Source organism: Dipteris shenzhenensis, chromosome 2 (genome assembly GCF_047967505.1).
Source record: "Dipteris shenzhenensis isolate YYH24624 ecotype China chromosome 2, Dip_SZ_1.0, whole genome shotgun sequence".
NCBI classification, from domain to species: domain Eukaryota; kingdom Viridiplantae; phylum Streptophyta; class Polypodiopsida; order Gleicheniales; family Dipteridaceae; genus Dipteris; species Dipteris shenzhenensis.
In genome coordinates this window covers 47,864,112-47,878,413 of record NC_141597.1, presented here as the reverse complement: position 1 = coordinate 47,878,413, position 14,302 = coordinate 47,864,112, and the positions used below count along the sequence as shown (strand labels likewise).

The 14,302-nt window shown below is 42.8% G+C and overlaps 1 long non-coding RNA gene across 4 annotated transcripts; it reads right to left on the bottom strand.

Annotated features, from left to right (window-relative positions):
• Nucleotides 1-7,854: 7,854 nt before the first annotated feature.
• LOC147904883 (uncharacterized) lies at nucleotides 7,855-14,179 on the bottom strand. Of its 4 annotated transcripts, none has more exons than XR_015543625.1 (5): nucleotides 14,040-14,179; nucleotides 13,869-13,948; nucleotides 13,685-13,771; nucleotides 12,310-12,484; nucleotides 7,855-8,454 (listed from the first exon to the last, which is right to left on the bottom strand). It is a non-coding gene; the product is annotated as an uncharacterized LOC147904883 (long non-coding RNA). The 4 variants fall into 4 exon arrangements; XR_015543627.1 differs by lacking the exon at nucleotides 7,855-8,454 and adding an exon at nucleotides 12,098-12,213; XR_015543628.1 differs by having other exon boundaries at nucleotides 13,869-14,179.
• Nucleotides 14,180-14,302: the final 123 nt, after the last annotated feature.

Genomic DNA, 14,302 nt, shown 5'->3' with positions numbered 1-14,302 from the left:
GTCGCTTCTTCTGATTGCTAGGCAAGTGATGTATCAAGATAGCATCCAAGAACCGATGATTCCCCTTGAGGTTGAGTATAGGAAGCTTTCACATATCTTCATGGATTAAAGAGCACAAGTAGCTACCTATGGTCAGCCATTCCCAATTTGGGTGTGAGCTTGTATGCAACCTTCCATGGCCTAGCCTTTTAATAATGTAGGGAAGGCCCACTTTTCAACGTGGTTAGGCTTGGATTTATTAAATTGTTTGGTTAAGGAGGAGGAAGGGGTTGTTAGTAGTATACTTGATGCTCTTTTAAGCCCAAAGTTCACATTCCCTTGTAGAATAATCTTACATGGACCATGGACATTGTTTGGCTAGATGCAAATGATGTTCAGGTTTCTTTTTTTTGGGAAAAGAAATATTTGATTATATTATAATCATATGATTTGTACAACGATGTCCCTGCTGAACAAAATACTCTCCTCTAGGAGGAAGATCTAGTTTGAAGACAAAACCTCCACTGTTCAGTGGAAGAAAACAGAAGTTCAGATCGAATGATCTGATCAGTAGTGCTTTGGTAACATGCTCTGCCCGGAAAAGTTAAGAGAGGAGGGATGATCTGGGTTTGCTGGTCTTGGCTGGAGTTGATGCAGCTTCCAATAGCTCTGATGTGTTCTTCCAATTCCACTTGCTAACTGACTCTCATCTTCTGTGGACCATGCCAAGACATTCAATGTTCAGGTTTCTTGTTCTCTTGATGCTTGTAGTAGCATCTAGATGCAACTTTTGTCAGAATTATAAGCTATCGGTAAAGTCATAGAAAAAGGGGTCACATCGTATTGAGGCTAAGTGTAACATTTAAATGCAGCGTTTGCCATTGTTATAAGTAATTGCTAGTCCCTGTTGTGTGTGGTGGAGTTCATGGTTTGAAATATTGTGATTGTCATGGGAGTGAAATTGCATTGTGTCTTGCTTTTAGAAGACGAGTTTGGGCATGTTCTTGGATGCGTGCGTGCATGCGCGCGCGCGGGGGTGTGTGTGTTTGGTTTGAAACATTGTGACTGTCATGGGAGTGAAATTGCATTGTGTTGTGTTTTTAGAAGATGAGTTTGGGCATGTTCTCAGGTGCGTGCGCACGCATGTGTGTGTGTGTGTGTGATCGTTGACAACTCCAATAAAAGATAGTAGTTTGAGCACCTCGTAAGTCAACTACATGAGTGCACTTTCAGGATGCAGAGGGAAAGTTGCTCCTTGGTTAAGGTTGTAGCCATCTTGCAAATCAATCTCGCATCTAAGCGATCGATACTGCTATGGGGGAAGTCTTAGTCTCTCACAAGATTGTGTTGGTGGAGTTTGCTACTACCTTCTCAAGTCGATGCTAGTATTGTAGATGTCAACTTTGGCATGGAGTTTCACTAACTTTGAATGAAGGAGCTTTCTCCTATATAACTGCCAAGGCATTATTAAAAGTAATTCCATTTTGGACCCAGCCACCGTGAAACTAGCTTAGTAGTTTAACACTGAGCCTAGAGGTCATGCTAAGGTCATGGCTGTACGGGAGTAAGGGACATATTTGGTTGCCATATTTAAAGAGTTAGCCTCGAATAGGCTCCATCTTTCTTTAGTTACCAAGGAAATTTTGTTGCTCTAGCACCGTTTGGTTGGGATTTGCTCCCTCTTGACTGAGATCTACCTCGTACAGTTGGATTTGAAGCTTTTCACCCTCGTTTATGTCACATTTGCACACATTGGAGTGACATTGAGGTGATTTTGCTCTAGGAATTGGGGCTTTTGTGTCACATTTGCAGATTTGGCGGTGATATTTACTCCTTTTGGTCACATATTGGGGCTTTTGCAGTATTTGCCCTATTTTGACTCCAATTCAACTCCGATGTTGGGGATTTTGAATCTATTGCTGGCAAATTGCGAGATATTTTTAGATTTGCAGGTTATTTTGTCACATTTGCCTAAATAGCAATGACAATTGGCTGCTTTGATATGAAATTGGGGGTTTAAAAAAAGAAAAAGAAAATTACTTCATTAAGTATGAATGAAAACCGCAAGAGCAAGCTCAAATGCGGGAGTACATCATGCAATGCATGAGGGAAAAACAGCTCAAAGTGAGCTAATAAAGAACCAAGGTGGAGGCTGAAAATGCCATCTCAACCCTGAAGGAAACTCAGAGAAGAAAGGAGATCCCCTCCAAACTCTGAAAAAAGTAACTCTCCTGGCAGTGGCTGCTCTGGAGGATCCCTGCATGCTCGCCTAAATGGCCATCAACGTGTGTATTATGTCAGTCCAAATACTAGCCATAGTCTGGGAAGGGTGAATCTCGATACCCTCCATCGCCTTTGTACACTTGGCTCTACAAATATGTAATGCTAGTCGAAATCTCCCAAGACGTGTCTACTAAGCAGCTCTGAAAGAAGTGAGGGGAACATCTTGGAGGGAACAAGACTCCACTGAATGTCACCGTACAATGAAAGCTGGATCTGGATCATGTCCCTCGAAAAACACCTGTGGGCCAGTAAGAGAGAACCAAGCCACTGAACCCCAGGTCATATAGAAAGGTGCTGTATGAAAGATGCTGAAAATTCTAGCAACACCTTTCCAGATCGTCCTCGCCTGTTTGCGCTCCTAAAGGCAATGTTGTACTGACTCAACTGCCATGTGACAATGAGGACAAGTAGGGTCAGCCCCGAACCTGGATCTCCACAGGTTCACTGCAATCCCTCCATGAATAGAAAGCCAAAATTACAGCTTATTTTGGGGCCTTTATCAATTTGCCCTCGTTTTGGCATAATTGCCCTCTCCAAATTTGGGGCTTTTGCAATATTGCTGATATTTGCAGCATTCTTTGCTTGACACAACCAAATTTGGGTTCTATTTGCATTTGCCCTTCGATTTGGGCTATTTGTCCTTTGACATTTGTGGCATTCAGCCACCATTTGGGATAGATTCAGCTCAGATTTGCATTGGACAGATTTGTAGGTCAGTTTTTGGGGACACTTGTGCTTTTTGCTCAATGTTTGAGCAGCCAGCTTGGCATTGACACTCCTAGACATTTGTTGTCATTTTTGGTCTGACATTTTCAGCCAGCAATCAGATACTTGGGCAGCCAGCTCTATGCATTGTAGCCTTGAGGCTGTGACACGTGCAGAGCTCTTTTGTTTTTTGGGGATTTTCATTTGTAATGGCAAACCATGAATCTTTGGGATGCTTGCTGCTGAGGACAAGCTTGATGGCACCAATTATCCAATGTGGTCGTACTTGGTGCGCCACCTGTTGGTATCCAGGAACTTTGGGGAATCGTATCTGGATCAGAGACTAGAGCTGTCTGTTCATCACAGGCACCTACTGCCACCGCAGCCACTTCTGCCACTTCTGGTTCCTCTACCACTACTCCCTCCGTGCCTGCTGTCAACCCTCCAACACTAGAACAGATTCCTTGGGATCAACGAGATGTACAGGCACATGCATTGATTGCCACGAATTGCAAGAGAGTTGTTATACCTCATATTTGGTCTTGCAAAACAGCCAAGGCTGCATGGGACACTTTGGCCAGTCTTTATCACATACGCAATGAGGCCCGAGTTGCTTATTTGCGCAGGCAGCTTGACAATGTTAAAATGAATGAAGGGAGCAGCATGGAGGCCAGGTCATCAATGTTGATGAGATTGTACTAGACTCACAGGTTGTGTCTACCACACTTGATGGGCTTTCTGACTCGTAATTAGGGATTTGCTACAACACTTCGACTAGTGGCCATGGGTAACCCCAACCACTATTCTTTTGATCAGCTTGTTTCCCTATTCCTGCAAGAGGAGTAGAGTTGCCAAAATAGGGCTGCTTCCACTCATGTAGATCAAGCCTTTGCTACTGATCACAGTGGCAAAGAAAAAGGGGGGAAAATTTACAGCAAGCCTATACCTACATCTGGTACCTCATCCCTTTCTCTCTTGCCGATGCGAAGAAGAAGCAATGCTGCAATTATTGCAGGAAACCAGGTCATGACATCTATGACTGCCGGAAACGTATTGCTGAAGCAGCAGGGACAGCCAGCCTGCCAGGACAACAAGGTCTGGTTGTCACAAATACTCCAGCTGCTAATGTCACAAATACAGAGGCAGCTAATCTTGCTCAGGATGAGTGGGCATTTATTGTGGAGTGTCATTATAATCCTACTATGCATGATTCAGCTTTTGCAGCCTCAGTTTCTGCCTCTGACTGGTACTTTGATAGTGGTGCTTCCAAGCACATGACTTCCTGCAAAAATCTCGTGAAGAAGAAGCAGGGACAGCCAGGACAGCAAGGTCTGGTTGTCACAAATACTCCAGCTGCTAATGTCACAAATACAGAGGCAGCCAATCCTGCTCAGGATGAGTGGGCATTTATTGTGGAGTGTCATTATAATCCTACTATGCATGATTCAGCTTTTGCAGCCTTAGATTCTACCTCTGACTGGTACTTTGATAGTGGTGCTTCCAAGCACATGACTTCCTGCAAAAATCTCTTTCACAAATTGAGTGGTGTTCCAAAGGGGGGGCACTGTCACTTGTGCAAATAATGCAGCATATCCGTGAAAGGGATTGGTCAACTGCTTGTCACTACAGTGTCAGGTGATACCATTCCACTTGTGGAAGTTTTATATGTTCTAGGTAAAAAAAAAGAATCTGATTTCTATCTCAGCCATCTCCAGATTCCACACATGGCTTCAGAGTTCTTTTTTATGGTTATCACTGTGCCATTTAATATAATCGGTATGACAACTATATTGTACTTATTGGAACACTTGATAGAGGACTATATCATCTTGACATATATGCACAACACGCTGCTATAGAAGTTAATACTGTGGCTGAATCTTTAATTTCTGGTACACATCTGTGGCATGAGAAATTGGGATATATCTCAACTTCAACAGTTTGGTGAAGATGCATTCACATGACATGGTCGCAGATCTTCCACCCATGCATGCACTTAAAAAACATGTATGAGACGGCTGCTTGTTGGGCAAAATACTTAGGATTCCATTTCCCGAGGACGGGACCCTTGGTGAACTTGATTCCATTCAAGCAAATGGCACATGGGACTTGTGTGGATTTGCCTGCAAGCAAGCGTGCCATCGACACGCACAAAGTGGGTTTACAAATTGAAGCGCAAAGCTGATGGCAGTGTTGATCGCTACAGAGCTCGCCTTGTTGCGAAAGGTTATGCCCAACAACATGGTATTGACTTTGAAGAGACATTTGCTCCCACTTCACGCATCATGACCATTTACTGTGTCATTGCTCTTGCATCTCACAGGCATTGGGAGGTCCATCAGTTAGACATCAAGACCGCCTTCATTCATGGGGATTTAGTGGAAGAGGTCTATGTCACTCAGCCTCTAGGATTTGAATTTCCAGGGTCTGAAACTAAGGTATGCCTGGCTTAAAAAGGCTCTTTGTGGTTTGAAGTAGGCACCATGGGCATGGTATGCCAAGATACATTCTTTTTTGCTGTGCCTTGGGTTTCATGACAGCCCTAGGGAGGCTACTCTTTACGTCCGGAAGAGTGAATCAGAATTTTTTACTTTTATTCTATATGTGGATGACATGCTTATCACTAGGCCAGACTAGCGAAAAATTGCAGATTTCAAGGCAGCTTTGCAAAAATCTTTTGCCATGACAGATATGGGCTGGTTGCACTATTACTTGAGCATCCAGTTTGCATATGTTGAAGGGGGTATAATGATGAGTCAGTCCAAGTACATTAAACAGCTCTTAGATAATTTCCAATTTGAAGATTGCAAGCCAATTTCTACACCATTGGAGCTTGGTTTCGTTTCTCCTCCGAGAATGGGAGTAGCAGGCTGTGCATTGCCTTATTTATCTATGTCATACCTGGCCTGATCTTCAGTATGCCAGTTCCTTAGTTGAGAAGGTACATGCACATGCCTAGTACACACCATTGGAAGGCAGTGAAGCTGGTCTTCCGTTATTTGAAGGCCACACAAAATTTGGGACTGTTCTATGGTGACGAGTCTCCACTGGTCTTGCATACCCGGCCTGATCTTCAGTATGCCAGTCTCTTAGTTAAGAAGGTACATGCACATGCCTAGTACACAGCATTGGAAGGCAGTGAAGGGGGTCTTCCGTTACTTGAAGGCCCCACAAAATTTGGGACTGTTCTATGGTGACGATCTCCACTGGTCTTGCATGCTTTCACGGACAGGTTGTTATGACACGAGAGTATCCCACAGTGGCAATTGTTTCATGCTTGGACCCACATGCATTTCATGGTTCAGCAAGAAGCAGCCCACGGGCCACAGTTGCTACTTTCAGTTGTGAAGCTGAAAACGGGGCAGCCTTCACAGCTATAGTAGAGAGTGTCTGGCTCCGTAAGCTACTCACAGATCTTGACATCAGCTAGCCAACTTCTACTACCATCTATACTAATAGCTAGAGTGCTTTGGCTATTGTGAGAAACCCAGTGTTTCATGCGCGCACAAAGCACATTGAGGTTCATTATTATTATGTTCGAGAGCGATTGTCAACTGGAGACATACATGTGTCCTATGTTCCCATGGAAAACAACTTAGCAGATCTCTTCACGAAGGCTCTACCACAACCCAAATTTGAGGCTTTTCCACATGGCTTACACTTGGCACCATTTGTTACGTGATTTTGATCTCCTTGTACTATCATAGGTTGCTATATCCATATTGGACGAATATGTGCAACCATGATATTGTTACCACGTATACCTGAAAAGTATCTAGGTTCAGCCATACCATGGAGGGGGGTCTGTGAGCACTTAGCCTTGGTATGCCCTTGTAGGCTAGTCTTAGGACTCGGTCAACCCTTAGGTTGACTTCATTGGTCAACCATCTGGTTGACTTCGTGGCCATATAGACCACCCCTTTGTACTTTCTCATTATCCACTTGCAAGTACTTCTTGTTTCTTCAGCTTCTTGTTTTCTCCCTTGCATTCCACTCCGTTTCCATTGCTTCCGCACCCAACAGAAGAAGCATGGTTGACGAAGCTTGCACGACGAGGGAGTAGGGTGAAACTCAGATCGCCTAGAAGATGGAGTCCCTGAACTAGCTTTAATATTTAGTTAACCTAGAATCTTTTAAATAATGTATAAAAGTCTCCTCATGACCTATCTACCCATGCACACAATTAGTTACACTTGTAGAGCTAGAAGAAATATAATCTTGGGCTTGCTAGGTTCATATCTTGACCTAGTCAACTTAGAATTAGCCTAAACTGAAACTGTCAGTTAGAGCTCAATCTGCTCTATCTAATGTGCATGTGAGAGTGGTCAAGGTGCTAATTACTATGCTTGTGGGTTTAGGTTGCGAAGCCAAGCTTCATTTCCCAAAACAGCAAGGCTCGCCTCCAAACCTAATGTGAAGGTGTCAAGAAGAATAAGGGTGTTGAGACATCCTTGTGGATGTGTCTCATACATTAATTTAATATCAGGTGGAGGGTTATCTGATAAGGAATAGCCAATCGACTCGTAATTTCGTTGATGTGAAGTCCACCCCATGCACTAGCCTCAACATTCTATCATTGGATTCAATGTGTAAGATTGGATATATTCTAGTGTAAAGGATATATGTACTGAATATTCATCACCATTTTGTAGATGGTGTGATCATGCTTAAGAGGGTAAGATGTACGAAAAACGATACTGAAGTGACAAGTGTTAGCAAACGTAGAGGTAGGAGGGCCAACATTGCTCTGCAGTGGAAGAGATCTTCAAACACTTAATGTGGAACATAACTTACTCTGTGTGCTTATAGAGAGAACACTTTAGACACGGAGAGAATACACAGCGATACAAAATCTTATACATAGAAAGTACAAAATATGGCCAGAAATTGTGACAGCTTCTTCAGCAAACAAGCGCTGAGGTAAGCTACCAAGAAAAGGTTCTGTTTGCTGATCCTTCTGCTGTAGACCCCTCCTAGATCACCGTGTGTCCTTGATGGACTCCAATAGCTGCTCCAGGTTGAGCACTCCTGCAAATTTTCCGCTCGAGTTCACTAATGACAGAGCTCCCTCCTATGTGCCTTCTTATGTTCTCCTACAATATGCAGGTATGCACCTAGATGTGCTCTGGATTGCTGGGACTCTGATCTTGTAAGAACTCCTGGAGTATGTTGGACGTGCTGCTGTACCAGTTGCAGCTAGTGGATCTAGGTGCTGCCCACATGGCAGCCATGGTGCTACCCACATTGTCACGATCTATGACGTTTTCCTTTCTCTATACCTTAGACTTATGGATGGTTTGATGAATGGACAGCAGCTGTTCATGGGCAAAAGTGGCGTGAGAAAATCAGCGAGAGCCAGGCTGGTCTCATGAGAGGTAGGCAGCAAGGGCTGCTGGTCACAGGCGGGTATGGTGATGAACCAAAGAGACCCAGATGCTGAAAAACAATCCAAAAGAGGCAAGATGGAAGCCTGACAAAAGGCGCAGCCTGCTTGCAAAGGAGATGGCGAAAACACATACGGCCATGTTGGAGCGAAGAAAGCAGGTGTGAAATCGCGATTCGTTTTCGTCCTTTTTTTTTCTTGCTGGTTGGTGGTTGCCAAAAATTAAAACATGGGTTTTATGAAGCCACTCCAAACTCCCGGGAGGTGGCCCCCTATCTGATGAGTTGTCACTTCTCATCCCCTCCACCTGAACACATCCAAAACCATCCCCCCCAGTCAAGTCAAACACCCAAATTCCCCAATTTCCCTCAAACCCCCTTACCCCTGCCCCCTCCCTAAACCCCTTAAACCTGCTCGAATTCCCTGAACCCCCCCGAACCCTTAATCCCCTCTAAACCCCAAACACCCCGGGGTCAATGAAGATCATGCAAAGTAGTTTCTTGTGCACTGGGCTGAATCTTCTTTTGATCCATTGCAGCAGAGGGATGTAGTGGCTTTATTTTATGGAATGATTGCTGGAAGTATGGATGAGTGATTCTTTTGGTGATAGCACCTTAGGGTTTGAGTGGGTCGAGTTGAGGACTTGTGACCATTCAAAGAAGGAAAAAGAAACAGAAAAGTAGATAAGGGGTAAGTTATTAGGAAGGGATTAATGTAAGATCCTAGTGGTGTTAGTGTTAGCAGAGTAAGTAAAGTGCATTATCATGCTCCTCTTAAGTCCCATATTTGATTTGAGTGGGACTTCTAATGTATTCTCATCAGACATTGTCTTTGCCATGCCATGTTTGAACATCTGGAGTTGTGCATGGCATTTTGTCTTGCTTCTCTACATTGAAGTTCCTTTAAAATCCATTTTATGGATTATATTTCATTGAGAAAATACATTGAAGTTCCTTTAAAATCCATTTTATGGATTATATTTCATTGAGGGATTTTCTTGGAAGTATTTGATCAGCTTTATTTGTCTGAGTCATCAAATCGAGAGGAGTCTGATAATACATAATACAAACCCTTAAAATGAGGACTACGGCTGTAGAGGTTTATAGAAGAGGGATACTAGGAAAGGATTGTAAGCTAGAACTGAAAGAAAAGTAAAATAAAGAAAAGAGGATGAGTAGAAGTTAGATAATTAATGGTGATGTTAGTAAAGGAACGTGAATTTTTTTTAAAGGGTCACAAGAAACTCATCCAAACCCATATTGGTGTAATCACCTTCACTCTGGAGTTGAATGCATCCTTGAGAGCTGCTTGTGGAGAACCACTTGTCATTCCATGTGTGAACTCAAATTTAAGACCATGATGACTTAGGCATAAGTCAGTGCCCTATTCTGTTTTGGCTTTGCTGATGGGATTTGTTGTTGATCCTGATTGGTGTATTGATGTTCCCTAGTGTTTGTAGCTCCTCTTGACCAAGGAGTCCTTATAGTTGTAATTTGCTGAGTGTGCCGTGCTGAGGACCTGAAGAGGACTGCCCGCCTATTTTCGCCTAGGACTTCCACATGTTAGCAGAGAGATGTTATAACTTTATGGACACACCTAGACCTAGCACTTGGAACTGAGTTCCTATTCACCTAGATGGCCTTAGTACTAGGTGAGTGTAGTGAAGAGAGAGTACATGAGCGATTAGAGAGAAACATACATTTAAAGAGAGAAGAGATAAGAGAGCAAAGAGAGAGTATGCTCACCCTATATATCGACACCCATATCAACGAAGTAGGGGATTCTGGGGGTTTAGGGTTTAGGGTTTTTGGGAGGGCTTGGGAGATTTTGGAGGGTGACTCGGGTGTTTAAAGAATTCAGCAAGTATGTCACTCACTAATGAACATTGGGATATGGAAGAGGAGTCCTCTCAAGATGGGCAAGATGTTATGTTGAATCGAGAAAAGAGCATCAAGTTTGCCATCTCATCAAAACTCTCTATGGCTTAAAGCAAGCACCCAGAAGTTGGTACAATAGAATTGACAAGTATTTTGCTAATTTGGGATACATAAAGTCCAATGCAAATCATACTCTCTACTACAAAGTTCAAGGGGAAGACATCACTATTGCACTTTTGTACGTAGATGATCTGATTGTGACCGGAAGCAATGAAAGCTTCATCAAAATGTTGAAACAAGAGTCAAGACTTATCTACTGCAGAGTTCGACATGAAAGATCTTGGACTTATGCCCTATTTTCTTGGAATTGAGTTCGAGAGACTTATGCCCTATTTTCTTGGAATTGAGTTCGAGAGAGATTCAAACAGCACCTTCATGAGTCAGCTAAAATATGTTGCCAGTCTCCTAAAAAAGTTTCATATGGCAGATAGCAAGATTGTAGCCACTCCCATGGAACAGAGTTTGAAACTTACAAAAGATTCAGAAAACCCTATAGTCAATGACAGGTACTATAGGTAGCTCATCGGATCTCTTATATATATGACTATCACACGGCCAGATATTTGTTATGCAGTAAGTTCACTAGCACAGTTTATGGCAAATCCAAAATAGTCTCACTAGAATGCAGCCAAAAGAGTCTTGAGATACATCAGAGGTACAATACAGTTTAGAATAGAATACAAAGGAATTCATCCAAGGTTGCATGGATACTGTGATAGTGACTATGCCGGAGATCATGAGACCAGGAGATCGACACAAGGATATGCATTTTTCCTTTGTCAAGGTGCTATATCGTGGTTGTCAAACAAACAGCCAACTGTTTCTTTGTCTTCGACTAAAGCAAAAAATAGGGCACTCACTACAGGTGCATGTGAGGCTATATGGCTTAGAAGACTATTGTCAAAAATTGATTACTTTGATGCATCAAAGCCAACAACAATATACTGTGATAATCAATTGACTCAAGCATTGGCCAAGAATCCAATATAGCACTCCAGAACAAAGCACATTGATGTCAGAGAGCACTTCATCAGAGAAAGAGTGTTACTTGGTGACATCACACTGTAGCATTGTGATTGCAAATAAAATGTTGCATATATCTTTACCAAACCACTGTAAAGAGCTTTTCAAGAAGCACCAACAAGCTTTTGGTTTGACTCAGAGGAAGGACATCCCCATTAAAGGGATACCTCCTAGAATCATCATCTTGAGGGAAGGTGTTGAGAGACCATGCTTAACATCATGTGATAATTAGTTCGATGAGTCAACCTCACTAGTGCCTCTCTTTACTACTGCCGCTCCCTCAACCATATTTTATGAGTCAACCTAAAGGATCTCCTTGAATTGTTGAATGTATGCTAGTGGGAAAAATACCGTCTCACTGTGTCGCAACATCCCTTGTCATATTAGAAATCTTTGCACAAATTTTGTTGTAAATGTAAAAGAAGAAGACTAGTAGTGCATGCGTTTTCACATATTCACATGGTTTCAATGGATAAATTCATTGCGCGACATTGAGTAATAGAGATACAAAACTCATAGAATTTAAACATTGTAAAAAACTAATCTCATGGTTTCAATGGATAAATTCATTGAGCGACATTGAGTAATAGAGATACAAAACTCATAGAATGTAAACATCATAAAAAGCTAATCTCATGGATAAAATGTAATGGTAAAAAACAAAATTTCCACTTTACACAACAGTGAATCAAGCGCCCCATAAGTCATCTTAAAAGCAAAGTCATTGCCTAAAACTTAAAATGAACATAAGCTAGATTGTTGTTGACACAACACTACTTGCACGAGATCCAACATCTTTCTTTGCATGGTTATGGGTTCTCCCTTTTCTTTTATGCTCTAAGTAAATTGAAATGGAACTTTTGAACCTAACATGTTGCGGTTTGTGCCGCATATCCTGTACCACTACATAGACAATAGTAGCACGTTCAAAAATGGAATGCAAAAGAAAAGGCTTGGTTGGACGACCCTAAAACATGTTGAAAAGACGAGTTACCTCACCTTCCACTTATGCTTCTCAGCCACGCCCTCGAATGCCTTTCTCAATGACTTGCGTGACATCTTCTTGAGGGGGGATTTTTTTGCTAGGTTCTCCTTGGCCTCGATGCGCCCACAATTCTCAGTGGGCTTGGGCATTCATCAATACAGCCCGTTGTCACAGCTTTCATAGGCCCCCCTGCAACCACCAAGTGCTTCACTTAATATCCATCTCTGGAGTTTGAGACACCCGAAATAAGAGAATACATAGAACATCATTTTCCCTTCAACGTTTGTCAAAGCAGGCAGCTTTGTTTGGTATAGCGATTAAAAACTGAGTGTGAAGAGGCGGCTTTGTGCTCTGCATAGCAATAAGAAACTGTGTATGCAGGAGGCAACTCTGTAATCTGTTTAACTTCCACAAAACCAAGAAAAGCAAACTTGCTACCAATATTTACCTTAGCAGATGTAGACGTGTGGAGCCATAGAGATTAAGCACCTCATGAATCGAAGTGCACCTCGCAAGACTACTGTTTTGGCAAGACTACTGTTTTGGTTTCTTACTGCTTATGATCTTGGTCAATATAGGGCTGTCGTATGTTGCTAATCTAGTTGGTAGACCAATTTGGGTGAGACATGGAGCATTATAGCTCCCTAGATTGCTCCACAAAAACACCTCAATGAGAGTGCACACCCTTGCAGTTCCTGGCCATCATGAACTGGCAGCGGAATTGATACGACGCCAGTTACTAGAAACAGGGAAGCTTGTAATGCAAAAGGAGACCAGGGACATTGCCTCAAACAGAGGGATGAGGAAAGACAATGTAAGAGGCGAAGAAAGGGGTTGTAGAGACAAGGAAGGGATCTACAGGAAGGAAAGGGAAAAGGAGAGAGGGAAAGGAGAAACAAAAGATTCACGTAGCCTAGGTTGGGCAAAAAAATCAATCCTTACCAGAGAAAGTAGGCCCCGTAGCATCAGAATTTCCAATGAAGCGAGAGAGATCAATGGTGGGGAAGAAGAAATTGAGCAGGAGTTGGGGATGCAAATAATGAATAATGAAAAGGTTGGTGGTGCACTTCGCTGGGAAGAAACATCACAAGAGAAGTAGGCAAAAATTGTTAGCGCTTCGACACCTTCCCGAGATTCAGATTGCACAGCTTGTTGGAGATTTGCGCACACCTTCTTGCACCCTTCTTCAAGAGCTAGCCAGATATCAAACCCTCCTCACAAATTTTCTAGATCGCTACCAATACAATGAATCATGTTGTCTCAAACAGGTAAAGTTTCAACACACAGCTCAAACAATTGCAAAACAACCTGAAAGATTGCGCATGCAAAGCTTTAAGCAAAAACCCGAGACGGAATTATGGCAATACTGGCGGGCTGAAGCAAGAATACCTCGTTGCATGGAAGGAGTTTCTTCATTGCTCATGGGCTCTTCACTCTTTGCAGGGATTGAACTCTTGTCACATGTCTTCTCCAGCGCTAAAACGAAAACAAGAGAGTAAATCGAAAGAACGACTTGAAGATTAGGAGAACGAAGTTCGAATGGAAGGATAAAGTGAAGTAAGGAAACCAACACCTCTCATGAAGTTCCTAGAGTCAGTATCCATTGAATCGGTTGACATCTGAGCTTCCGCCATGGCTGTAATCCTTCTACAACTGTGAAAGAAACGACGCGAATTGATGAGCTAGTTAAGGGAAGTTACATACCAAGGAGCACCGAGCACATACAGACTACGTAAGTAGCTACCTGCATGTGCAATTGAATTCAGTGCAAACTCCACCACCACCACCATCATTGAATCCATTGCACAAGGGGTCAAGAAAATTGGTATCCGGAAATCACCCAATCTGACGCCAGTCAAAGAATAGGGAGTACTACTTGCAGGAGAACCACATCATACGAGCGAAGCATGGAGCAGGTCGAATCTAGTGCATGCGAACTTGCGCCTATAGCACCTTCGAACTGGCCAAGAAAACTCCCCAGAATGAATGCTCATGCAACATGCATGC